This window comes from Anolis sagrei, chromosome 10, assembly GCF_037176765.1.
Source record: "Anolis sagrei isolate rAnoSag1 chromosome 10, rAnoSag1.mat, whole genome shotgun sequence".
Classification (NCBI taxonomy): Eukaryota; Metazoa; Chordata; class Lepidosauria; order Squamata; family Dactyloidae; genus Anolis; species Anolis sagrei.
Genome location: NC_090030.1, coordinates 28,927,952 through 28,955,664, shown reverse-complemented (window position 1 = coordinate 28,955,664; position 27,713 = coordinate 28,927,952). Strand labels below are relative to the sequence as shown.

At 44.2% G+C, this 27,713-nt stretch overlaps 1 pseudogene; it reads right to left on the bottom strand.

Moving 5' to 3' along the window:
* LOC132763223 (large ribosomal subunit protein uL10 pseudogene) overlaps window positions 1-15,339 on the bottom strand; it is a 103,852-nt pseudogene extending 88,513 nt beyond the window's left edge.
* Between the last annotated feature and the right edge of the window lie 12,374 nt (window positions 15,340-27,713).

Genomic DNA, 27,713 nt, shown 5'->3' with positions numbered 1-27,713 from the left:
TCAATTCCATAATTGGTGGAGTTCAGAATGCTCTTTGATTGTAGGTGAACTATACATCCCAGTAACTACAACTCGCATATGTCAAGGTCTATTTTCCCCCAAAAGTGCCTCAAGAGCACCCCTGGGCAAAATCAACTATACTGCAAATGCTTGCTTTGCGTAATGGGTTGAGCCGCCCCTGGCTAAACCAAAATGAAAGTGCTATTGAGAATTTCTCTCTGAAACATGGTAGGACACAAACTCTATGATTCCATGGTGGTGTTTCTCAGGATCCCTGGGGGGGGGGGGTGTTGTGAGAATGTTTCGGAGGGATCACCAAAGACCATCAGAAAACACACATTTCTGATGATCATAGGAACCACTTTGGCAGAGAAGGCTGAAGATCTCTCCACCTGTCCTTCTCTTCATTTTTGGAAACAGATGGTGAATTCTCTCACCAAAAGTTCTCATCTGCTTTGATTGGCCAGCCTCTCAGCCAAGGGAAGGGCTGCTTCTGAGACTCCAAGCAGGGAGGGGAGAGCAGGCATGCTTGACGCATGGTATCATGGTGTGAATGTGCAGGTGAGGGAAAGCACACAAGGCTAGAGGGAGGCTCGCCCCAGTGAGGCCCTTCAGAGCATGGGAGTTCTGTGTGGGAATCATAGACCTCATGGGCCATCCAGTCCAACCCCCTGCCAAGAAGCAGGAACATACTGCTCTCGAGCCAGGCATTGTCCCCCATTCTGTGTCTTTGCATTTTGTTTTTTCTGAAGATCCTGAAGATCCTGAACAGGACCAGGCCCAGGACAGAACCCTGTGGCACTCCACTTGTCACTTCTTTCCAGGATGAAGAGGACGCATTGGAGAGAATCACCCTCTGGGTTCGTCCATTTAACCAATTCCTGATCCACCTCATCGTAGTTTTGCCTAGCCCACATTGGACTAGTTTCCTTGCCAGAAGGTCATGGGGGACCTTGTCGAAGGCCTTACTGAAATCCAGGTATGCTACATCCACGGCATTCCCTGCATCTACCCAGCTTGTAACTCTATCAAAAAAGAGATCAGATTAGTCTGGCATGACTTGTTTTTGATCCATGTTGACTATTAGCGACATCAGAGAAATGTCAAGAGAAGCACAAGAACACAAATCATCAGAAGACTCTTTCCCAACCAGAGTCTTCTGTCGAAGGGAAGCATGCAGCGGTTGGAAACCATAAAGTGCAACTCTTGCTTGCACTAACAAAGGAGAAGAATGGAGAAATACTGGCTGAAATTTGGATTCAGGTGGGCAGAATGTAAAATTCTGCAAAGCAGAAAACAATCAGATCTCCTTTCTCATCTTTTCTCTCAGTCTATTTCAAATGTCCTGCAGCTCTCCCTTCCCAAACAAGCATGTTCCATATTTCCAAGGGCTCATTGATTGTCTCTGAGGTTCTTACTTTACTTACTTAGACGATCCCTCGTTGTCCGAGTAGGATTGTCTTCCAAGGTCGGTGTCCTGGCGGTGGGTCCGTAGGTGACTGTGGAGTCCAAGCCTCCACTGCATGTTCTCCTACAGCGAGGGCTTTGGTTTCCAGGTGGAAGGTGGTCCCGGTTGGGGTTGGCTTGATGTGCCCTCCTCTTGGCATGTTTCTCTCTTTCGCCCTCCATTTGTGTCTCTTCAAATTCTACAGCAGTGCTGGTCACAGCTGACCTCCAACTGGCTTTTACCTTCCCACTGAGGTGGTACCTATTGATCTACTCACCTACAAAGCCCTTAACAGTTTGGGACCCCCCTACCTTCGTGACCATATCTCCTTCCATGAACCAGCCCAATCTCTTCGATCTTCGGGAGAGGCTCTCCTTTCACCCCTGCCACTTTCACAGCCTCGCCTTGTGAGAACAAGGGAGAGAGTCGTCTCTGCTGACCCCCCCCCCCGATTTTGGAACTCATTGCCCGGAGAAATTAGGCAACCCCCCTCCTTAGAAACCTTTAAGAAGGACCTTAAAACCTGGCTCTTCTGCTGCCCCTTCAGAGAGTAACCGCGCAACTAGATATTGCTGCTCCCCCTCAACGTTTATTCCTACAGTACACTTCCCACGCTTGTATGAAGGCCTGTTTCTATGCCCCCATTTTTATGTGGTCTCCCTTACAAATAATTTGCTCCATTTCTATCTCACCCTGAGTTTTTAGTATTTTATCCTGTACATGTGGCCTGCTAATTGTCACTAGGATTGTGAATGACTTTTACTGTATTGTATATTGTTTACTGTATTCTTATGTTTTATGTATTTTATTATGTTGTTGTTTTATGCCTTGGTTTTATTTTATTTTGTTGTACTGTGTTGTTGGGCTTGGACTCATGTGAGCCGCCCCGAGTCCCTGTTGGGGAGATGGTGGCGGGGTATAAATTATTATTATTATTATTATTATTATTATTATTATTATTACTATTTGAAACACAACAAGATGAGTCCACAGCAGACACTCTGCTGGCTGTTGAATTGGATCACATGTCGGACACTTCCTAAGTGTCTAGGACTGTGTGATGTATTGGCGAATAATGTGTGCAGATCCCAGTGACGTGGCCTTTTGCAGCTGGCAGATGGTCATTTTGTCAGTGCTGATTGTGTTTAAGTGCAGGCCAAGGTCTTGAGGTATTGCACCCAGGTGCCGATCACCACTGGGACCACTTAGACTGGCTTGTGCCAGAGTCTTTGCAGTCCAATCTTTAAATCCTCATATCATGTCAGCTTTTCCAGTTGTTTCTCTGCAATCCTTCTGTTACCTGAGATTGCGACATCGACAACCTATACTTTGTTTTTTAACATGATTGTGAGGTCAGAAGTATTATGCTCCAAAACTCTGTCTGTCTGAATCTGGAAGTCCCAGAGGAGTTTGACGTGTTCATTCTCTGTAACTCTTTCCGGCTTGTGATCCCACCAATTCTATGTTGCAGGCAGATAGTATTTGTGGCACAAGTTCCAATGAATCATCTGAGCAACGGTGTTATGCCTCTGCTTGTAGTCTGTCTGCGCAATCTTCTTGCAGCAGCTGAGGATGTGATCTATTGTTTCATCTGCTTCTGTTGCTACTCTATGTTAAAGTTTTGGTGTATAGCTCTATGTTTACATATGGCAGATAGGGAAGAATAGGCACAGACAGGGTAGCAACAGCAGAGATAGGATTCATTTGCATATGTGAAGCCAATTGGTCATATGCAGATTAATGTAGGCCCAGGATTAGAAAAGGTTGCTAGGCCAAAATGACAGTTGGGGAGAGGAAGCCAACAGAGCTGAACATTCCAAAGGGGTGGAGCCAAGGTTCTGGAAGAGGCAGTTAGAGTGAGGGAGTTTGAAAATGACAGGAATCTGTGTGTGAAGAGAAGAGTTGTTTTTTGAGTGCCTGATAGAAATAAGCAGTTATGAAGATGTGTTAAAGACTTCTGATATAGAGAAGCAGTTAGTTAAATAAAGCTCGAGTTTTAAGGAACATAAAGAAGGCTAGTGTTGCCTTAGTTCAGATTATAATTCAGCCAAGTGTGTGCAAAGCAAGTAACATGTTTGTGAATATGAAACATTGATAGTTTATTCAGAAAAGTAAACCAAGTAAATGATACTGACTGTAAGCCGCAAGATTGCAACAAAACACGAATGTAACCACAAGCATTGGAGCCAGAAGCTATAAATAAACTGTGTTACTTTGTTATACACAAGAGTGTTTCATTGCCTGTGATATAAGGTATAATGGTTTAACAGCACACAGAAAGTCCCAACCAATATAAAAGAAGAAACTGAATCAGCATAAGGCAGCAAAGATGTTTTTAAAAGAGGAAATAGTCTCTCTCCCTCGACTCAGCTTCCTTGCAGAGTCTACATTTATTATTATTATTATTATTATTATTATTATTAATCACATTGCATGTTTTCAAACTGCTAGGTTGGCAGCAGCTAGGGCTAACAGCTGGAGCTCACCCTGTCCCACAGGTTTGAACTGTCAACCTTCTGTCAGCAAGTTTTCTGCAGCTAGCGGTTTAACCCGCTGTGCTACTGCGGCCCCATTAGGATTCTTATCATTTTCCTGATCACCTGCAATGGATGCTAGTTGTCTACTTTTTCCTAAGTGTGCAGTCTTTGCCAGCTTTGCTTTCCAAGGTAAAGTGTTCTTCTCCAAGGAGCCAATAATTCAGAAGGCTGTACCTACTTAACGTTATGGCAACCCACTATGCTAACACTTGTAACAGCATCTGCTTTTAGTCATCTTGACAGTTGCGAACCATTCCTATCCTGCACTGTTTTATTGTCCCTCTACTTACTATGATAAGGATTTTCAGGCCTGGCTCATAATTTCTGAATATGTGAAGTTGCAGCTCCCTTGATGTTCTCTGGCTCACTCAACATACCCTGAATTGCAGCTGTAGGCATATACTAAATTGTTTTGCTAACAGCCTACAGATGCAATGGACTGTTGCTTTTTTTCCTGGTGATTAGCTTCCTTTTCAGATCTCTGTATCCATAACTGCCTCGAGCAACTCTTTATAATACAGGCAAGTATACAACAGGTTCTATAAATAACCACTTTTTATGGCTGTCCCATTTTCTCCTTCACTTAAAATGTACCAAGGATGGTTTTTCAAACTAGTCCAATGTGGGCTAGGCAAAACTACGGTGAGGTGGATCTGTAATTGGTTAAATGGACGAACCCAGAGGGTGCTCACTAATGCTTCCTCTTCATCCTGGAAAGAAGTGACGAGTGGAGTGCCACAAGCAGGGTTCCGTCCTGTTCAACATCTTTATTAATGACTTAGATGAAGGGCTAGAAGGCAGGATCATCCAGTTTGCAGACAACACCAAATTGGGAGGGAGAGCCAATACTCCAGAGGACAGGAGCAGGATTCAAAACAATCTTGACAGATTAGAGAGATGGGCCAAAACTAACAAAATGAATTTCAACAGTGACAAATGCAAGATACTCCACTTTGGTAGGAAAAACGAAATGCAAAGATACAAAATGCCTGGCTTGAGAGCAGTACGTGTGAAAAAGATCTTGGAGTCCTCGTGGACAACAAATTAAACATGAGCCAACAATGTCATGTGGCGGCAAAAAAAGCCAATGGGATTTTGGCCTGCATCAATAGGAGCATAGTGTCTAGATCTAGGGAAGTAATGCTACCCCTCTATTCTGCTTTGGTTAGACCACACCTGGAATATTGTGTCCAATTCTGGGCACCACAATTCAAGAGAGATATTGACAAGCTGGAATGTGTCCAGAGGAGGGCGACTCAAATGATCAAGGGTCTGGAGAACAAGCCCTATGAGGAGCGGCTTAAGGAGCTGGGCATGTTTAGCCTGAAGAAGAGAAGGTGGTCCCAGTGGTGATCTTCACACTGGGTGCAGTGCCTGAAGACCTTGGCCTGCACTTAAACACAATTGGCGCTGACTGGATTACCCAGCTGCAGAAGGCCACCTTACTGGGATCTGCATGCATTATTCGCTGATACATCACACAGTCCTAGACACTTGGGAAGTGTCCAACGTGTGATCCATACAACAGCCAGCAGATTGTCTGCTGTGGACTCATCTTGTTGTGTTTCAAAGAAGGAGGAGGAGGAGGAGGAGGAGGAGCAGCAGCAGCAGCAGCAGCAGCAGCAGCAGCAACATTTAAAGATCAAACTGCAAAAACTTTGGCACAAGCCAAAGAGAAGTCAATTTTAAACCAGAGAAGGAAGGAATTTCCTCCGCTTGCTTTCCCTCGCTTCTGGAGTAAAACAACTATTTTCAAAGTAAAGACCACCCAATGAAACAGAGAAGCCAGTTTTAACGCCAGAGAAGCCAGTTTTAAACCAGAGAAGGAAGGAATTTCCTCTGCTTGCTTTCCCTCGCTTCTGGAGTAAAACAACTATTTTCAAAGTAAAGACCACCCAATGAAACAGAGAAGCCAGTTTTAACGCCAGAGAAGCCAGTTTTAAACCAGAGAAGGAAGGAATTTCCTCCGCTTGCTTTCCCTCGCTTCTGGAGTAAAACAACTATTTTCAAAGTAAAGACCACCCAATGAAACAGAGAAGCCAGTTTTAACGCCAGAGAAGCCAGTTTTAAACCAGAGAAGGAAGGAATTTCCTCTGCTTGCTTTCCCTCGCTTCTGGAGTAAAACAACTACTTTCAAAGTAAAGACCACCCAATGAAACAGGAAATAGCACTTTCAAACCATTAATGAAAGGATTCGGAAGTCTCTGAAGTTTCGAAAAGTTTTGAATTTTTTTCTGTGAACATCGGAATTGACTTTAGAATCGAACAACCAGCTCCCCCTACATCCGAAACGAGTTTTGAACCATTTTTTCTTTTTTGGATCAACCACCCCTTGTTATCCACCTGCTGCATCCCAGACCAAGAAACGAGACCATAAGGTTAAATCCACCACACTGGACTGTAGGAAAAACAATCCTTTTTTATTGATGAAAAATTGGTTACAAAAGAAAGGTAAATGCAATGTCAAAACACCACCATAGAAACACAGCAGTCAGGAAAATCTCTGAACTTGAGCAAAAGTCCAAAAAAACACAAGACAAGAACCAGGAACCTGTTAGCCTCTCACCAACCATGTACTTGAAAAACTAGAAGCCTCTGGGATTACCGGCCATGGAACACAGGAATTCTGCCAAGGCACAGCCACAGTCCCAAACGTTGCTTGATCTAAGGAGGCACCCGGCAGGCGGCCCCTTATACCAAAGAAACTATTCCTTGAAACGCCCCTTGACTTTGAAGCCTGAGCCTGTCTCTCCTGTAATCTACTTGACCTTCGTAGGAACTGTGAATCACTCCTGTCTCTCGTTATCTGTTCCCTTCGGTCCTCATTAAAAAACCTAGGTGAAGAGCTCTCATGGCTGGATTCCAAAACATTTTCATCCGGCTGTTCAGTTTAGTTTTCCCCGCTGCTGAACTCAGCATCAACACCAGTTTCCACATTGTCAGGGAAAACTACATGTTCAGTGGCTTGCTCAGTTGGAAATACTATCAGAGAATCAGGTTCGCACAGATCAGATTCACATAGATCAGGCTGAACCCCAAAACCACCTTACTGGACATTATCATATTTTTCAGTGACTCATAACTTCTCATGGTATGACCCATATAAGCCTCGGTTTAGTCATCTTCTAGTACGAATTCAGCCTAGATATGTTCTGGAACCCATTTGTGTATGATTTTAGCTGCCTATGGTATTTGTTGAACTCTTCGCCAATACTACATTTCAAATGAGTTGAAACGAAGCATAGGTTATTTTCTATATGTTAGAATTAAAGACAAATCTCCTTTCAAAAGTGGTTTGTCTCCATTCAGAAAGAGGCTGACATGGGTATGTGTCCTCAGCCAAAAAATGTTTTAATGACTTCTGATAGCCTTGGGACCATTAATACCGATAATGCAGAAGACAAAGATTTGTATTAGTGCTTTGCCAGTGAATCATAGAATCATAGAATCAAAGAGTTGGAAGAGACCTCATGGGCCATCCAGTCCAACCCCCTGCCAAGAAGCAGGAATGTTGCATTCAAATCACCCCTGACAGATGGCCATCCAGCCTCTGTTTAAAAGCTTCCAAAGAAGGAGCCTCCACCACACTCTGGGGCAGAGAGTTCCACTGCTGAACGGCTCTCACAGTCAGGAAGTTCTTCCTCATGTTCAGATGGAATCTCTTCTCTTGTAGTTTGAAGCCATTGTTCCGCGTCCTAGTCTCCAAGGAAGCAGAAAACAAGCTTGCTCCCTCCTCCCTGTGGCTTCCTCTCACATATTTATACATGGCTATCATATCTCCCCTCAGCCTTCTCTTCTTTGGGCTAAACATGCCCAGCTCCTTAAGCCGCTCCTCATAGGGCTTGTTCTCCAGACCCTTGATCATTTTATTCATCCTCCTCTGGATACATTCCAGCTTGTCAATGTCTCTCTTGAAATGTAGTGCCCAGAATTAACTGGCTTGTGCCAGAATCTTTGTGGTTCGATCTTTAAAACCTCATATCGTGTCATCTTTTCCAGTTGTTTCTCATTAATCCTGCTGTCACCTGGGATTGTGACATCGACGATCCATACTTTGTTTTTTAACACGATCGTGAGGTGAGGAGTATTGTGCTCCAAAACGTCTGTTGTTATTATTATTATTATTATTATTATTATTATTATTATTATTATTCAGCAGTGAGCCAAAATGCCCAGCTCCGTCCATTGTGGAACTTAACACATGTTCACATCACCAACAAACAGAACAGGGGAGTAATATGAATAATTTAAAGATCACTTAATGTTCTAATCAAAGAGTACATGCTGGATGTACAATTTCCCAGAAGGGGTTCTTTCTGCCATAATCGACATCGACTATTACAAAAACATCTTTTGTACCTCACCCACTTATTTTCTGGTTTTGTATGGTCTTCATTTTTTTACTTTTCAAAAATCTAGATAACTTTGTATTCAATCACAAGCCTATTCATATCCAAAGTATTCTGGTTCAACTGTAATTTGGAACTAATCAGATCTCTATGTAATTAGATCACCCCATTGTCGAATAAGATAGCAACCTTAGATGAGGCCGTCGTTTCCTAGGCAATTTGCTGTTACAAAAATGGCACAAGTGTCCCTACTTCAATAAGTGCAATTTACTTTTAATTTCCGTTTATATGGTGGTGGATCACATCAGAGAAGAATTAAGCTTTAAAAAAGAGAAGTAAACTATATGCTGATTGGCTTATCAAAGAGGTGACCAGGGCCATGCAAGCTGTAGTTATCGTCCTAATATCAAAGCCATAAGAAATTATGGCAGAAAGACTTTCCTTGTGATAGAATGGTAGAAACAACGTAGGCAAGTAATTTGAAAATCCATTACTAGCTCTCCTTTCTTGTATGTTAGATAATAGGTAAGCGAGATTCCATTACACTATGTAACACTATTTTTTGCAAAATGGTGGTTTACCCCAAAGCAGCGTTCTTCTACTGACCTTATTTATTATCTATACTAACGATCAGCCACAACCACCACTCACAAAGAACTTTCTATTTGCTGATGACCTTGGCCCAACAACACAAGCAAAAGACTTCGAAAAAGTTGAAATCCAACTTACTTAATGCCTTGAAAGATCTCTCCAGCTACTGCAAAAATAACCACCTGAAGCCTAACCCTGTCAGAACACAAGTGTGTGCTTTCCACCTATGCAACCATGAAGCCAACAGGAAATTGAAAGTCACCTGGGAATGATCTAGAGCTAAAATTTAGGGGTCTTTTGCCAGGAGGCAGAGACCAATTAGACTCATCAAAGAGTTCTTTTTCCCTGGCGAGACAGAGAAGCATCCCATATTTTTCCCTGATTTCCCAATGAAAAGTCTCACCAGTTGAAGAAAAGCCATCGAGGTTTAATGCAATTCAGCTGAAACAGATGCAAAGCTGCAATAATTCGCCAAAGCTAAGCATGAGGGGAGTACACCAATATAGTCATATTTATAGCAAATTCAAAGTTGCAGAGTTCAAACTCCCTGTCCCGGCTTCCCTGTTGTTCCCTGCCATGATTGGGCGATGGGCTCCAGTGATCCGTAGGAAACAATGGGGAGACCTCTGCCGCCTCGTGGCGACAGCCAATCAGGAAAGCTGGAGGCAGGATAAGGGAGCACAAAGGAATCTGGGAAAGGAGTAAACAAAGGAAATGCTATGCCATGCGGCCGGCGAGACAAAGGGGAAATCTCAAGCCAGCCTGATCTATTGTGCTTTGAGTGGAATGAATAATCAGAGCGAAGGCAAAAGGTTTTTCGGGGACCTTTTGTTCTTCAGGAGGAAATATGATTAAGATTTTTGCCAAAGGGGCAAGCTGAGGGCTGCGCAATTCCTCCGAGGGCCACCAGCTGCCCAGGCTATTGTTCATGCAAAAGGAAGTTGTGGATAAAAAAATCCTGGAATGTTTGGGGCTTTGTAGTCCCTTTTGTGGATTTTCTTCATGTATATAGGGAAACAAAGGTCAGAAGAAAAGGGGAAAGGCTTCTGCCACACAAAGAAATCAGAAAACACATTTCATACATCTAAAGTTCATAAAAGGTAAGATTTCATAAGGTTTGTCCATGTGGGGGGGAAAGAGTGTCCATAGGAGATGGCTAAAATGCAAGTGTATTGCACAAAGGTCCTGGCAGGAGTTCTTGAGTGGCCCAAATGGACCTGGTGTCTCTGGAAACAAGCTTTGCTCCCCGTCCTTGGAGAACTACAGCTCCCGAGAGAGGCAGAGACCCCAAGGTCTAGCTATTCCCGAAGTTTCATGGGGTCCTCATTGTTGTTAAGGCCTTGGCAAATTGACCAAGACTTAACCCTTACTGTGCAGTCTGGTATCTTTGTCCTTTGCAGAACTATAAGTCACCATCCCTTGTGGGGGGGGGGGGGACATGCTCGATGTCAGGAACAGAAACGACTCAAAGTTCCAGGAATGATCCTAGTAGCGGAAAGACCACATGCGCAGTACGGAAGCGCCGTCTTTGTCAAACGAGGCCTCCAAGTCAGCAGTGCCCACAACACTGAAGAAAACAATATCGAGGTTCTAATAGTAGAGCTTAATAACATCACCATCACCTCTGTGTACAAGCCCACAAATGAAGAGTTCTGCTTCTCCTCCCCCGAGAACTTTGACAGGCATCAAAGGGCGGTAGTAATTGGTGACTTTAACAGCCATAGCCATGTATAAGGCTATGCTCAAGAGGATAAAAATGGAGATGCTATCCTCTCCTGGTCTGAACTGCACAAACTATCACTCATCCATGATAGTAAGCTCCCACCATCATACAACAGTGGGAGATGGCACCAAGGATATAACCCAGACCTCTAATTTGTGAGCAACAGCATTGTACAGAAATGCACTAAATCAGTGGGACCACCAATTCCAAACACACAGCACGGACCAATAGTCTGCTAACTGTTCCCAAAAATAAGGCCTCAGGAAGTTCAATTTAAATCAGTGTTTCTCAACCTGGGGGTCGGGACCCCCGTGGGGGTCGCGAGGGGGTGTCAGAGGGGTCGCCAAAGACCATCAGAAAAACATAGTATTTTCTGTTGGTCATGGGGGTTCTGTGTGGAAAGTTTGGTCCAATTCTATCGGTGGGGTTCAGAATGCTATTTCATTGTGAGTGAACTATAAATCCCAACAATTACAACTCCCAAATGGCAAGGTCTATTTTCTCCAAACTATACCAGTGTTCATATTTGGGCATATTATTTGTGCCAAGTTTGATCCATATCCATCATCGCTTGAGTCCACAGTGTTCTCTGGATGTAGGTGAACTACTACTCCAAAAAAACTCAAGGTCAATGTCTACAATGTCTTCCCAGTATTTTCTCTTGGTCATGGGAATTCTGTGTGCCCAGTTTGAATCAATTCCATCATTGGTGGAGTTCAGAAGGCTCTTTGATTTTAGGTGAACTATAAATCCCAGCAACTCCAGCATTACCAAATGACAAAATCAATCACCCCCAACCTCACCAGTATTCAAATTTGGGCGTATTGGGTATTTGTGCCAAATTTGGTCCAGTGACTGAAAATACATCCTGCATATCAGATATTTAGGTTACAATTCATAACAGTAGCAAAATTACAGTTGTGAAGTAGCAATGAAAATAACATTATGGTTGGGGGTCACCACAACATGAGGACATGTACTAAGGGGTTGCGGCATTAGGAAGGTTGAGAACCACTGATTTAAATGAAGATTCAACTTCAGAAAGACAGATTGGACTAAATTCTCAGACATGATCACATCGGTCATGCCAGTCCCTGAGAAATACGAGCACTTCATTGAAATCGTGAAAACCTGCTCACGGGCCTCGATACCGAGAGGCTGCAGAACCAACTACTAGGGCTGGGCGGTTTCGTTTCGTTAATTCGTAATTCGTTAATAATTCGTTATTTTTTTTAATTACAAAATGATAACGAACCATTCTGGAGCAATTTTTTTAAAAAACGAATTTTTAAACACGTTTTGTAAATGCTTCGTATTTCGTTATTGTATTCGTTTCGTTATTGTTCTGAGGTCGTTTCGTTATTATTTCCGCATGTCTGGGGCAAGTTTTTTGTTTAATTAGTGAAAAAAAAATATAATATCACACCAACAGTCAAGAACAGAGGGAGAGGGAAGCTTCAGAGGTTTTTGGAGGTTTTTTAGCGTATTTCGCGGTCGCGTCCGCCATTAACGAATCGATTCGTTATTGTTTCGGAAATCGATTTGTTAATTTTTTACCATTTACGAAATTTCGTAAATATCGAACTTTTAAAAGGAAAATTTTGTAATTATTTTAAATATCGAAACAAAAAAAACCCCCAAATACAAATCGATTTTAGAAACAAATTTTTCCGTTGTTACCCAGGCCTAGTAGACACCTCCAAGGTCATGTGGCATGACTGCACATGGAGTGCCATTACCTTCCCGTTGGAGTGGTACCTATTGATCTACTCACATTTGCATGTTTCCAAACTGCTATGTTGGCAGGAGCTGGGGCTAACAACGTTAGCTCATCCCACTCCCTGGATTCGGACCTGCAACCTTTCAATCAGCAAGTTCAGCAGCTCAGCGGTTTAACCAATGTGCTACCGGGGGCACCAATGAATACATACATAAATGGAATCAGAGACCCAAATGCAAATAGCCCTATGCAAGGAATTAATACTATTTTAGGAATCCTGTCTTTCAATAGTATGCAAGACCTACCAGGCCAAACATCTGTGTGCTCTGGCAAGCTTATCCCCCTCCTTACATTTCTCTTATTAATTATTTTATTCAGCTGAGATATAAAGCACATAAAAGTGCATTGGAGTAATGCCAAAACTATGTTTAATAGGGGGAAGCGCTGCCCCGTTTCTCTTCAAGGGTGGACTAATCTCCAGTTCTTGTCAATTTGACATGTTTTCCCCTTAGTTGTGTTCCATTTCTTTTCCGAGTTTTATCTGCTTTTTTGGAACGCCTCAAATATGTATTTAAATATGCATGTAAGTGCAGATGTTCTCTCGAAATGCATAATTAAATGCTTATTTTCTCTCAAGATATGTATTTAAATGTGCAGTTTTCTATATCAGATGTCTACTATGCCACATCATCTGGAGGAGCATAGACTCTCTATGGGTAGTTACATAGCTTTGATCCACACACAAGTTCTGAATGTTCTCTTCATACCAAGACATTTTGTAGCATTAAGAGGATGCAAATCTTTATAAATTTCATTTTCTCGGGCAAGAATGAATATTTTCACAATATTTTTCTCTTCTCTCCACTTTTAAAAGACTCTTCTTCACAGTTAAGGTTGTAACTCTTGACTGATTTTCTTCTTGGAGGAAGCAGTTCACTTTTCTGATGTGCATTCAAAGCCTATTTGCAATTGGGGACTTATTCTATGCAGAGTTTATGATTGGCGGTTTACAGTGTTCCTTCGCTACACTGGGCATGCATACTCAGCAGCAGAGTAGCATAGCGCAAGGGCAGATGTCTTCACTGTGTCTGGTTGTGATCCCCAGGTTGTGCCAGTCAGCTTTCGTATGATATTGTTTCTAGCACCCACTTTTTGCTTGATGTTCAGGCAGTGCTTCTTGTAGGTCAGAGCACGGTCCAGAGTGACTCCCAGGTATTTGGGTGCGCTGCAATGCTCCAGTGGGATTCCTTCCCAGATGATCCCCAGGTTGTGCCAGTCAGCTTTCGTATGATATTGTTTCTAGCACCCACTTTTTGCTTGATGTTCAGGCAGTGCTTCTTGTAGGTCAGAGCACGGTCCAGAGTGATTCCCAGTAGGCCTGGGTAACAACGCAAAAATTTGTTTCTAAAATCGATTTGTATTTGGGGTTTTTTTTTGTTTCGATATTTAAAATAATTGCAAAATTTTCCCTTAAAAAAGTTCGGTATTTACGAAATTTCGTCAGTATTTACAAAACATTTTGTAAAGATGGCGCCCTTTTTTTTTCAATATTTTTTAAATATTTTTTAATTTAATTATTAATTTAGTAGAATAGGGAGGAGAAATTAAAATTATTATTAAGGAGGGAAGGCAGGCACTCACTCTGGCGGGCCCTCTCGCTCGCCGCTCGCTCACCGCTCGCCCTCTCGCTCGCCGCTCGCCCCTCTCGCTCGCCGCTCGCCCCTCTCGCTCGCTCGCCGCTCGCCCCTCTTGCTCGCTCGCCGCTCGCCCCTCTCGCTCGCCCTCTCGCTCGCTTGCTCAGCCGGCGCCGAGAGAGGAGAGCTCCCAGCAAGCATCGCCAGGCGGCCATCTTACGTATTTCCGAAATGGACGGAAATACAACATTTTTTGGCGCCTGCCGTTTCGATATTTAAAAACACTTCCAGGTTTAAAAATAAGTTTTGTAATCGTTTTGTAATTGCTAAAATTAACGAATATTTAACAAATTACAAAATTAACGAACGAAACCGCCCAGGCCTAATTCCCAGGTATTTGGGTGCGCTGCAATGCTCCAGTGGGATTCCTTCCCAGATGATACCCAGGTTGTGCCAGTCAGCTTTCGTATGATATTGTTTCTAGCACCCACTTTTTGCTTGATGTTCAGGCAGTGCTTCTTGTAGGTAAGAGCATGGTCCAGAGTGACTCCCAGGTATTTGGGTGTGCTGCAATGCTCCAGTGGGATTCCTTCCCAGGTGATCCTCAGAGCTCGGGATGCTTTTCTGTTCTTAAGGTGAAAGCACATGTCTGTGTTTTAGATGGATTAGGGATCAGCTGGTTTCCCCTGTAATAGGCAGTGAGAGCACCTAGAGCTTTGGAGAGATTCAGTTCAACCATCTCAAAGCTCCCTGCTTGAGCGGGCTCGATGATGAGCCCAAAGGAAAAGGGGGAGATGTTCAGCATGTTCAGCAAGGTGGCTTTGCTGGCACCCACTTTGTCTCCAGTCTTAATCAACTGCACATTGCTCAGGATTTCAATGGTGCCTCTGGAGATCTTTGTGGTAATGCCCAAAGCTTGGAAAAAGGAGGTCTTCTCAGGGCCCAGGCCAGTGTTTTGGGCTGGCACAGTCACATCACAGGGGGCAATGGCACTGGCATGAGCAGAAGCTTCCACTTTGTTAGCCAACAGCATGTCTCTAATTTCGGTCAGATCCTCCTTGGTGAACACAAAGCCCACATAGCCACGGATTTGAGGCAAAATCTTGCCTCACATGAGGTAGGGTTGTTCTCCAGATGCCCCCGAATGGCCTTGCGCATCATGATGTCCTTCTCTATGAGAACCACAGCCTTCCCATGCAGGGACATGCGTATCTGCTGCATCTGCTTGGATCCCACGTTGTCTGTTCCCACAATGAAGCATTTTGGATAATCATCCAAGAGTTGGATGATATTGAGGAAATAGTTCGATTTCCCCATGTCTCGGTCTTCCCTCGGCATCGCGGTGACCCAAGGATCGCACAGTGGCAGCGGTATAAAGACTGTGGTGTCTCCTTACGACGCCTCCGTGGAACAAAAGGGATGAGTGCCATTACATTCCTGACACAGTGGTACTTATTATTATCTACTCACATTCACAGGTTTCCAATCTGCTAGGTTGGGAGAAGCTGGGGTTAACAACTGGAGCTCACCCCATCCCATGGTATTGAACCACCGACCTTCAAGTAAACAAGTTCAGCAACTCTGTAGTTTAACCTTCCTTCCAGATTTGCATATATAAACACACACACAGAATTGTATGCATGGCACAGGTACACCATCTTCTACCACAAAAAACCCTGCTATCCAATGCATTTTTGCACAACCAAGATCCTGAAGTTTGAGCTGTTCTCCTTTTTCCTTGGTGTGGCATCTCAAGTATTGAGACACCTATGTTTTCACTGATGATCTATATTTTAGTGAATATTCTTCACAAGTCTACATGCTTATCACTGGCACCTTACAGATCAAGCGGTTTGGGTCATCATGAAAAGAGGAAGAGTCTCTCCAGTCCTTTATTTATGAGCCATTCTTGATAAGTGGATGATATTATTTCTCCATGATCAGTCAAAACATAATCAGATTGAGAATCTTAGTGGTGAGTCTGGATGAATGGAAAGACAAATAGATCAATAGGCAGACACAGAGGCGGACTGACCAGGAATGAGGTTTAGTGGGGTTCGCTTGTGGAAACTAGGTCAAGCCATGCTTACACACTTAATTATATTTATACTGTTTGTTTCCCCCTTTCCCTTCAGGGACTTGGTTGTCTGGTAGCCTACTTCCAAGTTGCATAATTAGGTTTTCCCTCCCTGTCAGCTGGGAGGTGGGGGCTATTTGCTGGCCCCCAAGGAGTTACAAGCTGGGTAGATGCAGGGAATGCCATGGATGTGGCATACCTGGATTTCAGTAAGGCCTTCGACAAGGTCCCCCATGACCTTCTGGCAAGGAAACTAGTCCAATGTGGGCTAAGCAATACTACGGTGAGGTGGATCTGTAATTGGTTAAATGGACGAACACAGAGGGTGCTCACCAATGCTTCCTCTTCATCCTGGAAAGAAGTGACGAGCGGAGTGCCATCTGCAGGGTTCCGTCCTGGGCCTGATCCTGTTCAACGTCTTTATTAATGACTTAGATGAAGGGCTAGAAGGCAGGATCATCAAGTTTGCAGACGACACCAAATTGGGAGGGATAGCCAATACTCCAGAGGACAGGAGCAGGATTCAAAATGATCTTGGCTGATTAGAGAGATGGGCCAAAACTAACAAAATGAAGTTCAACAGTGACAAATGCAAGATACTCCACTTTGGCAGGAAAAACGAAATGCAAAGATACAGAATGGGGGACAATGCCTGGCTCGAGAGCAGTACGTGTGAAAAAGATCTTGGAGTCCTCGTAGACAACAAGTTAAACATGAGCCAACAATGTGATGTGGCCGCAAAAAAAAGCCAATGAGATTTTGGCCTGCATCAATAGGAGCATAGTGTCTAGATCTAGGGAAATCATGCTCCCCATGCTCTATTCCGCTTTGGTTAGACCACAACTGGAATACTGTGTCCAAATCTGGGCACCACAATTCCAGAGAGATATTGACAAGCTGGAATGTGTCCAGAGGAGGGCGACTTAGATGATTAAAGGTCTGGAGAACAAGCCCCATGAGGAGTGGCTTAAGGAGCTGGGCATGTTTAGCCTGAAGAGGAAAAGGCTGGGAGGAGATATGATAGCCATGTATAAATATGTGAGAGGAAGCCACAGGGAGGAGGGAGCAAGCTTGTGTTCTGCTTCCTTGGAGACTAGGACGCAATGGAACAATGGCTTCAAACTACAAGAGAGGAGATTCCATCTGAACACGAGGAAGAACTTCCTGACTGTGAGAGCCATTCAGCAGTGGAACTGTCTGCCCCGGAGTGTGGTGGAGGCTCCTTCTTTGGAAGCTTTTAAACAGAGGCTGGATGGCCATCTGTCAGGGGTGATTTGAATGCAATATTCCTGCTTCTTGGCAAAATGGGGTTGGACTGGATGGCCCATGAGGTCTCTTCCAACTCTTTGATTCTATGATTCTATGATTCTAAGGAAGGGAGACTCAGGCCCCATTTAGATGGGCCCCAAACTGGAACCTGTCTTGGTTTTATCAAGGTTGTCCAAATGACACTGTCACAAAAAATTAATGTGAAGATTTTATAAATGTGGATTTAATAGGATGTGTGGGAATGAATGGAAGAATGGAAGGATGTATGGATGGAGCTAATAATTTTGGAGACACCAGTATAATATTAAGGACTGCAGTGACTAACTACCTGCTTGCTGGACTGTAATTAAAAGTTGCTAGTAAGAGCTGAAAAGTAAACTCTGATAAGAACTGGGAGAGTGGTAACAGGAATGTTTGCAATGTTAAGAAGGAAGTCAACATATTATCAACACCAATCAAGAAGATCAACATCTGGCCAGGAAACTGAGATATATCTAGGATGGAAGGCGTCTATCATTCATTTACAACTTTGGGACTACATCAGCAGGATATTCCTATAAAAGACTCATTCTAATAATGCTCAAAGTGTGGCAGACCCGAGGAGTCTGGTCCACATGCTATGCTCTGCTCCATGGGAAGGAGAGAGATAGTGTACGTATGGAGAGTGGCAGATTGCACCGGAGCAGTTTGGCCACTTTAACCTTCTTCCTCATGGGAAGAGGAAGAAGTGCGCTTCTGGAGTTTTGGATTTTGTGCAGGGAGTCGGGTTCTGCTGTATGGAAAACAGAGATCTGGTCCTTGGCATTGTTCTTAGGAAAAGAAGTTTTGGCATTTCGGCGTATTGAAGTTTTGGCGTTTTGAAGCTATGCATTGGCAGTAGGCCTGGGTAACAACGGAAAAATTTGTTTCTAAAATCGATTTGTATTTGGGGGGTTTTTTTGTTTCGATATTTAAAATAATTACAAAATTTTCCTTTTAAAAAGTTCAATATTTAAGAAATTTCGTAAATGGTAAAAATTAACGAATCGATTTCCGAAAAAATAACGAATCGATTCGTTAATGGCGGACGCGACCGCGAAATACGCTAAAAAACCTCCAAAACCTTCTGAAGCTTCCCTCTCCCTCTGTTGTTGACTGTTGGTGTGATATTATAATTTTTTTCACTAATTAAACCATAAAACTGGCCCAGACATGCGGAAATAATAACGAAACGACCTCAAACCAATAACAAAACGAATACAATATCGAAATACGAAGCATTTACAAAACATTTTTGAAAATTCGTTTTTTTTAATAATTGCTCCAGAATGGTTCGTTATCATTTTGTAATTGAAAAAATTAACGAATTATTAACTAATTACGAATTAACGAAACGAAACCGCCCAGCCCTAATTGGCAGGCTGCAGGAAAGGAGGGTCTGGCCTAACAGATGCTTCTCCAAGGAGGGAGAAAATGATATGGTAATATTTGAATGCCTGAGAATGAATGAGTGTACATGTGGTGTGAATGCTGAGTGAAGGCGTGGTTCCCCTTTGTTTGTTTGTTAGTCCAATGTAGCTGAAAGTTGTTGTACATCCAATGTAGTTGCATAGAATCTGTATGTCTGTATGTCCAAAGTCATTCTTTGTCTAAATGTTTTCTGTAATCTGATCTACCCTCTCACACTGGAAATTGCAATAAAAAGAATCTATGCTTTTAAGTAATTGAAAAGTCATTCATGACAACACCTCCAGGAAAACCACATTAATTTTAAACAAACCAGGATTTTCCTGGTTTGTTCTAAATTAATTAAATACCTGGATCTGGATTTTAAGGAAAGATCTGAGTCTTACCAGGTGTGGACCCTGTGTGCATTGGATCCGGGAACAGCGTCGTGTGATTCCAGGGCCCAATACACAGCACCATTCTGGTTTTTTGGACTCCTGGTGAGGACACCCACCCTACCACCTAAATCCCATTTTTCCCCTTAAAACTAAAGTCAAAGATCCGCATAGTTAAAGCAATGGTATTCCCCGTAGTAACCTACGGATGTGAGGGCTGGACCATAGGGAAGACTGAGCAAAGGAAAATAGATGCTTTTGAACTGTGGTGTTGGAGGAAAATTCTGAAGGTGCCTTGGACCGTGAAAAGATCCAACTAGTCCATACTTCAGGAAATAAAGTTTGGCTGCTTGTTGGAGGGAAGGATAGTAAAGGCCAAGATGAAGTATTTTGGACACATAATGGAAGACAGAAAAGCTTAGAGCAGTGTTTCTCAACTTGGGGGTCGGGACCCCTGGGGGGGTCGCCAGGGGGTTTCAGAGGGGTCACCAAAGACCATCCGAAAACACATTTCTGATGGTCTTAGGAATCCCTTTGGCATAGTCATTTGGATTCACAGTGCTCTGTGGACGTAGGTGAACTACATCTCCCCTAAATCACTATCAATTCATCCCAAAGCTCTCCACAATTTTCTGTTGGTCCTGGGGGTTTCTGTGTGGAAAGTTTGGCCCAATTCTATCATTGGTGGGGTTCAGAACGCTCTTTGATTGTAGATGAATTATAAATCCCAACAACTACAACTCCCAAATGTCAAGGTCTATTTTGCCCAAGCTCCACCAGTATTCACATTTGGGCATATTGAGTATTCATGCCAAGTTTGTTCCAGATCTATCATTATTTGAGTCCACTGTGCCCTCTGGATGTAAGTGAACTACAACTCCAAAACTCAAGGTCAATGCCCACCAAACCCTTTCAGTATTTTCTGTTGGTTATGGGAGTTCTGTGTGGCAAGTTTGCTTCAATTCCATCGTTGGTGGAGTTCAGAATGCTTTTTCGATAGTAGGTGAACTATAAATCCTAGTAACTACAACTCCCAAATGACAAAATCATTATCGTCTCTCCCCCCCCCCCCCAAATCCCACCAGTATTCAAATTTGGGTGTATCAGGTTTTTGTGCCAAATTTGGTCCAGTAAATGAGAATATATCCTGAATATTAGGTATTTACTTTAAGATTCGTAACAATAGCAAAATTCCAGTTATGAAGTAATAACGAAAATAATTTTATGTTTGGGGGTCACCACAACATAAGAAACTGTATTAAGGGGTTGCGGCATGAGGAAGGTTGAGAACCACTGGCTTAGAGAATACAATGATGCTGGGGTAAATGGAAGGAAAAAGGAAGAGGGGCCGACCAAGGGCAAGATGGATGGTATCTTTGAAGTGATTGGCTTGCCTCTGAAGAAACTGGGGGTGGTGACGGCCGACAGGGAGCTCTGGCGTGGGCTGGTCCATGAGGTCACGAAGAGTCGGAAGCGACTGAATGAATGAACAACAAACTCTGCTCATGTGGTGGATAATTGGCTCAGATGGAACCATAAATATTCTTCCCTGTGGGAAACTGGGATAGAGTTTGCCTCTTGGTGTACACTTAGGCACCATGCTTGGTGAAGACCAGGAATGAGAACTCCCACTTGTGTGTTCAGACAACCAAGCTGGAGATGAATGGAAATGACCTTGGAGCTGTGTGGGCTTGAAAGGTTTAAATAGATAACAATTAATAATATTGCCCATAGTTATTCTCGTATGGTTGTCTGCCTCATTATTTCAGTGGTGGGGGAGCAATTATATATTATGTCAGGTCCAACTAATCTTGTCAAAACAGTCAAAACAAGCTGTCACTATGTGACATGCTAACCCATGGAAACCAATGGAATTGCCTATAACTAGTCTTTGCTTGCTTTCTCTTCTTTTACCTTTTCTCTCCTTGTTTTATTTTGATCCTGCAAGGCCCTCATCTATGCTACCAAAGAAAGGACATTCTGCCCTTCTTGTGGGTATATAATATCACTGCATTAATAGGGTTATTATGCAAAGGCACCAAAATATACCTTCGTTGTGTGCTCAAGAGTCTCCCACAGCCTGTGCTTAAAGCTCACCCTTGCTTACCTAAGGTATCAAGAGGGATAACCAAACATATCAAGCTGGAATGAAAGCATGATACAGCAATTGTCTTCAAACAGGGTGAAAGCTTGTTCCTAGTTTCCCTTTGCGTCCTGCCCAAAATGAAAGAGGAGAGATTTGCACATAAAGTAATATTCATTCTCCTGAAATTGTTGGGGACAGGGAGGTGATTTTGGGCAGAACTGAGAAGTAATGGAAGAGCATTTGGAAACTTACTTACTTACTTAGGCAATCCCTTGTTGTCCGAGCAGGATACTATTCCAAGATTAGTCTACTGGTTGGTTCGTAGGTGACTGTGGAGCTCTATTCTTCATGTGTATGTTCTCTTGCAGTGAGGGCAGGCATGTAGCCGGGGGGGGGGGGGGGGGTCTCGGGGGGCTTCATTCCCCCCCCCCCCCGAAATGCTCATGGTGGTTTGCGAAAAGGCCTTACTGGTGCATTATTTAAACTGTTATGTTTATTCATATCATGATCTGATCACCATACTCAATATATCCCATATGCATGGGGGTATTGGGGTAATGATACAAAAGGTTTGCTAGGCTAGACCCTCTTTCACTCAGACTCAGCCCCCCCCCCGAAACTCACCCCCCCGAAACCCCCTCTGAAAATTTTTTAGCCCCCCCCCCCCCCCGAAACGAAATCCTGGCTACGGGCCTGAGTGAGGGCATTGGTTTCCAGGTGGAAGGCAGTCTCGGTTGGGGTTGGCTTGACGCATCTTCCTCTTGGCACGTTTCTCTCTTTCGCCCTCCATTTGTGCCTCTTCGAATTCTACAGCACTCCTGGTCACAGCTAACCTCTAAGTGGAGCACTCAAGGGCCAGGGCTTCCCAGTTCTCAGTGTCTATGCCAGAGTTTTTAAGGTTGGTGCTGAGCGCATCTTTCAATACCTTTTCCTGCCCACCAACATTTTTCCGTTCTTGAGTTTGGAGTAGAGCAACTGGTTCAGAAAATGCATTGGACAAACCACATCAACTCTAGTTTCTGATACAGAACATATGCCATCCAGTAGTCACCCTCTGCTTTCCCACAGAAAACCATATTTAATAAGCCTTGCACTATAAGAGGAGTTTCACAAGAGCAGCCACTGTCATTGCAATGGTGTGGTAATGGTGATGCTGCAGACAGAGGCGGCCCTAGGCAATTTTCAACAGTAAGCAAACAGTATTTTGCCCCCCCCCCCCCAACCAATCATTGATATATATTTTCTGTTCGTCATGGGAATTCTATGTGACATATTTGGTTCAATTCCATCATTGGTGGAGTTCAGAATGCTCTTTGATTGTAGGTGAACTATACATCCCAGTAACTACAACTCACATGTGTCAAGGTCTATTTTCCCCCATGAGAGCCTCAAGAGCACCCCTGGGCAAAATGAACTATATTGCAAATGCTTACTTTGCGTAATGGGTTGAGCAGCCCCTGGGGAGAGGTCAAACAGCACCCCTCCCCCCTCTGTCTCGCTCTCCCTCCCTTCCCCATAAGGGAAAGGGGGAGGGGCACATCAAGCAGCACCCCTCCCCCTTCTCTGTCTCTCTTTCTCTCTCCCCCTCCCCCCCCCCTTAAGAGGGAGGGGGAGGTCAAGTAGGACCCCCCTCTTTTTCTATCTCTCTCTCCTCCTCCCCTCCCCATAAGGGAAAGGGGGAGGGGGAGGTCAAGCAGCACCCACTCCCTCTCCCTTTGTCTCTGTGTCTCTCTCCCCTCCCCTCCCTCTGAGGCACGCTCCCCTTTTGTCGCCCCTTCCCTTCTCCTTTGATAGGCTGGCCTCGAGCGCCCAGTGTGTGCGCGTGCAGGCATCCACTCGCCCGCCCACCCACCCGCTCGCGCTCCACCTGAGAGAGAGAGAGAGAGAGAGAGAGAGAAGTGGAGATGCCTGCCTTTCCTGAAGGTAGGCGCAAAAACAAAGGAGGGAGCAGAGGTGGGAGATACCTCCAGCCAGAAGAGCTCTCTCTCTCTCTCTCTTGTTCCCAATGGCTGAGGAGAAAGTCGGGAGAAGAGGCGGCTTTTGGTGCGCACGCCTCTGGACCCGAAGCGGGCCAGGCGCAGTGGCTCCGCCGCTTGGCCCACCCATGGATTGGGGAGAGGAGGCGGGTGAAGCACCGGGAGCTCAGGAAAGGGAGCCGGTCGTGGGGAAGGGATCGAACACAGAGAACGATTGAGCGCCAGCTCTGCGCGCGCACCCGGAAGCCAGGTGGAGCAGGAACAAGAGGGGCTAGGCGAGGCTCAAGGTCCCAACCCCTTTGGGAAGAGGATCGACCGGCAGCGAGGCAAGGAAGCCAAGGCTCCCCCCAGACTGCTAGGGCTGTTGTGAGCTGAGGGGGCGCTCCTCAAGTGGCAGTCGAGGGGCATTTACAGATGCGCCTCTGTGCCCCTGGCAAAAAAAGTGTACTACGACCGCTTACTTTGCATAATGGACGAGCCGCCCCTGGCTGCAGACCATATTTCAGCTATTGTGGACCACTGGTGGTCTACAGACCACAGGTTCGGAACCATTGCTTTAGAGTATTTCAGTCAGGAGCAAAAATGACCTCCAATGACATATTAAATGTCTTCCTATCAGAATCTTCTTTTGAAGAGCCTCATTAAAACAAAATACAAAGTTAACTTTTCAAAGAAAACAAGAATAGTCCCTGTTTTCACCTTCCATCAACTTGGGTTGCTTAACTCTTTGGAGATCTTTAATACTCCATAAAGAGATCCCTGGCTGCCACTCTCAAACAAAATGAGAAATATCACTGACAAAGAAGGAGAGCTGAGAAAAGTCATAAGATGTAAAATGTTTACACACATTTTTATTAGTGGTTGAACATTTCACAAGCCCTCTAGACATCATGAAAATTGTAAACGGTGGGGGGAAAAATTACCCTTGCTAGTAGTTTTATGGTAAAGTGCTGTAACCAACTTTACAACGAGTGGAGAAAATTCATGATGCAGAAGACAACATATTTGGGGTTGTTCTGAGCCAAAGCCATTTGCAGGACAAAGGCAAATAAACGTAAACATAAAAGTTTTTTTAAAAAGATATCTTCTCCCATTTAAAAGTGAGTATCAAAAAGTTAAACTGCCTGACATCTATTTATTGGTAATGTTGGTGTTCATATACTGGTGCTTCAGATGCTGCAAAGCAAGGATATTTATAGTTAGGGTGGTTATACAATGAACAGAAAATTACCCTATGGAGCTATTAACAATCAAAGGTGTAAATCAGTGGTTCTTGACCTTTTTTTGAGCAGGGACATTTGACCAGGGACCACACTCCAACATTAGTACCAAAGGGGTTATGAATCAGTTTTTGGTCAACTTTTGATTCGGTTTGGTTATTTGGGGTGCTGATTCAGAATATTGCATTGGATAGAACACATCAGCCTTTATTTCTGATATAGAACATGCTAGCTTTACCCGCCACGCGTTGCTGTGGCCAGCCTTCTCTCCCTCTTTCTCTGCTTCTTTCACTCCTTCCTTCATTCCATTTTCTTCTTTCCTTTCTTCCTTCTCTACCTGTTTACTTCCTTCCTTAGCTGTTTGCTTTCATCCTTCCTTCTCCTTATTTCTTTCCTTCCCTGCGTCTTTCTCTCCTTTCTCTTTTTCCTTTGCTGTGTCTTTCCTCCCCTTTTTTCTTTCCTTCTCTCCTCCTTCCTTCTGTACCTCTTTCCTTCCTCCTCCCTTTTTCTTTTCCTTCCTCTTTGTCTCCTTTCTTCCCTCTCTTTCTCTTTCCTTCCTTCCTTCACTCTGTAGTTCCATACTTCCTTTTCTTTCTTTCTTTCTTTCTTTCTTTCTTTCTTTCTTTCCTTCCTTCCTTCCTTCCCTCCCTTTCTCTTCTTCATTTGCTTTCTTTCCTCCCTTCTCTTTTTTTCTGTCCTTTCTTCCTACCTTTCCTTCGTTCTTACACCTTCCCTTCCGCTCCTTTCTTCTTCCTTCCTTTCTCCTTTCTTTCCCATGCTCCTCTTTTTTCTTTCTTTCCTACCTTTCTTCCCTCATATACTTTCCCAACTTCTCCTTCCTTCCTTTTTTCATATACCTTCCCTTCCCCTTCCCTCCTTTTGTTTATCTCCTACCTTTCTTCTCTGATATAACTGCCTTCCTTCTTTCCTTCCTTCCTTCATTCCTACTCCTTCCCTTCCCACTTTTCTTCTTTGTTGCCTTCTTTTCTTCCTTCCTTCCTTCCTTCCTTCCTTTCTATTTACACCCCTTCCCCTCATTTCCGTCCTTCCTTCCCTCACCCGCTTCCTTCCCTCCTTCCCGTTCCTCATCATCCCCGATGGCGGCATCCTTCCTTCCCTGGAGCCAGACGCCGGAGTGCGGGGGCGGCCTGGGCCGGGCGTGGTGGATGCCGAAGTGCTGTCCTTGGGAGAGGCGGGTTGCGGCCTCTCCCGGGCGGGCCACAAAGGCGCGCAGTGGGGGCCTCCCGGGCAGCCTCTGCTGGTCCAGCCCTGGGAAGGCCACCAGATGTCTGGGCCCGTGGAAGGTGGACAGCCCCCTGCACCGCACATGCACCAGGCCAGCCCCCAGCGCACACAGGTGGGCGAGCTCCCACTCCCAGGCCGGGGCTTCATCGTCGGCACCTAGGCCGCTCTCAGTTTGGCATGGGGGAAGGGGTGGGCTGGTGATGGGAGGGGGCATGGCTTGCGCGGAGGGAGCGTGGTGCGGCCATGTGCGTGCGCCGGGCGTCTCGCGCTGGGACTCCTCTGCACATGCTCTGTTTGGTTGTGCAATTGTGAGTTTGTTGTTAAGTTTTTTTGAGTTGTGATGAGTGTTCTGCATACCTTGTGGTTTGAGGTATGCGTACGCCAAGTTTGGTGATTTTTTGTCCGGACGTTTTTGCGTTTTGCGGTCCCTAATGATGCCCTTTTGGATTTTATATATATAGATGCCATCTAGTAGTTGCCATCTGCTCACCCACAGAAAACAATATTTAATGAGCCTCGGCACTATAAGAGGGTTTCACAAGAGCAATCATTCTTGTTGCAACAATGAGGCCATGGACCATATTTTAGTTCTTGCGAACCACTGGTGGTCCACAGACCACAGGTTGGAAACCACTGGATTAAATGCTATTGGTCCTTACTAGAGCAAATCCTTTGAATCAATGGAATTTACTTATGTGTTGATTCAGTGTTCGATGACTGAATGGATCCACTGTTGTTGAGAGAACAACAACAAACAAATAGGTCCAAAGAGCAAAGGATTTCATTTCATATCATCTGATTTATTACGTCATCTGCTATATTATTTTTATCCAGATTTCTTATGTATGGAAATTGTTTCTACATGGAAAGGAGGCAATAGGCATGATTAGGTCCAGTTGGAAACTTTGTTATTCGGAATAAAGTCAGAAAGATTACCTTTTTGAAGCAATTTTGGCTTCTCTGGCTTGAGCGAGATGCAGGAAAAGCAAACAGGAGGAAATTCACCCTTCTCAAGTCAAATTTTGAACTTTTTTAGGAAACCGGAAGTCCCCTTGGCTTTCCAAAGCTAGACTTGCCAATTTTTTTCTGACTAAGGAAGTGAGTTGGAAATTATTCAGCTTTTCCCTCACTTCTGATCTCAGAGAAGTGAGTTATAAACCAGAGAAGCGTTAATTTCCTCCCGTTTGCTTTTCCTGCTTCTCACTCAAGCCAGAGAAGTGAGTTATAAACCAGAGAAGCATGAATTTCCTCCTGTTTGCTTTTCCTGCTTCTGGCTCAAGCCAGAGAAGTGAGTTATAAACCAGAGAAGGATGAATTTCCTCCTGTTTGCTTTTCCAGCTTCTGGCTCAAGCCAGAGAAGTGAGTTATAAACCAGAAAAGGAAGAATTTCCTCCCGTTTGCTTTTCCCACTTCTACCTTAAGCCAGAGAAGTGAGTTATAAACCAGAGAAGGATGAATTTCCTCCCATTTGCTTTTCCTGCGTCTGGCTCAAGCCAGAGAAGTGAGTTATAAACCAGAGAAGGGTGAATTTCCTCCTGTTTGCTTTTCTTGCATTTGGCTGAAGCCAGAGAAGTGAGTTATAAACCAGAGAAGCGTGAATTTCCTCCCGTTTGCTTTTCCTGCTTCTCGCTCAAGTCAGAGAAGTGAGTTATAAATCAGAGAAGGAAGAATTTCCTCCCGTTTGCTTTTCGTGCTTTTGGCTCAAGTCAGAGAAGTGAGTTATAAATCAGAGAAGGATGAATTTCCTCCCGTTTGCTTTTCCTGCGTCTGGCTCAAGCCAGAGAAGTGAGTTATAAATCAGAGAAGGAAGAATTTCCTCCTGTTTGTTTTTCTTGCATTTGGCTGAAGCCAGAGAAGTGAGTTATAAACCAGAGAAGGATGAATTTCCTCTCGTTTGCTTTTCGTGCTTTTGGCTCAAGCCAGAGAAGTGAGTTATAAACCAGAGAAGCGTGAATTTCCTCCCGTTTGCTTTTCCTGCTTCTCACTCAAGCCAGAGAAGTGAGTTATAAACCAGAGAGG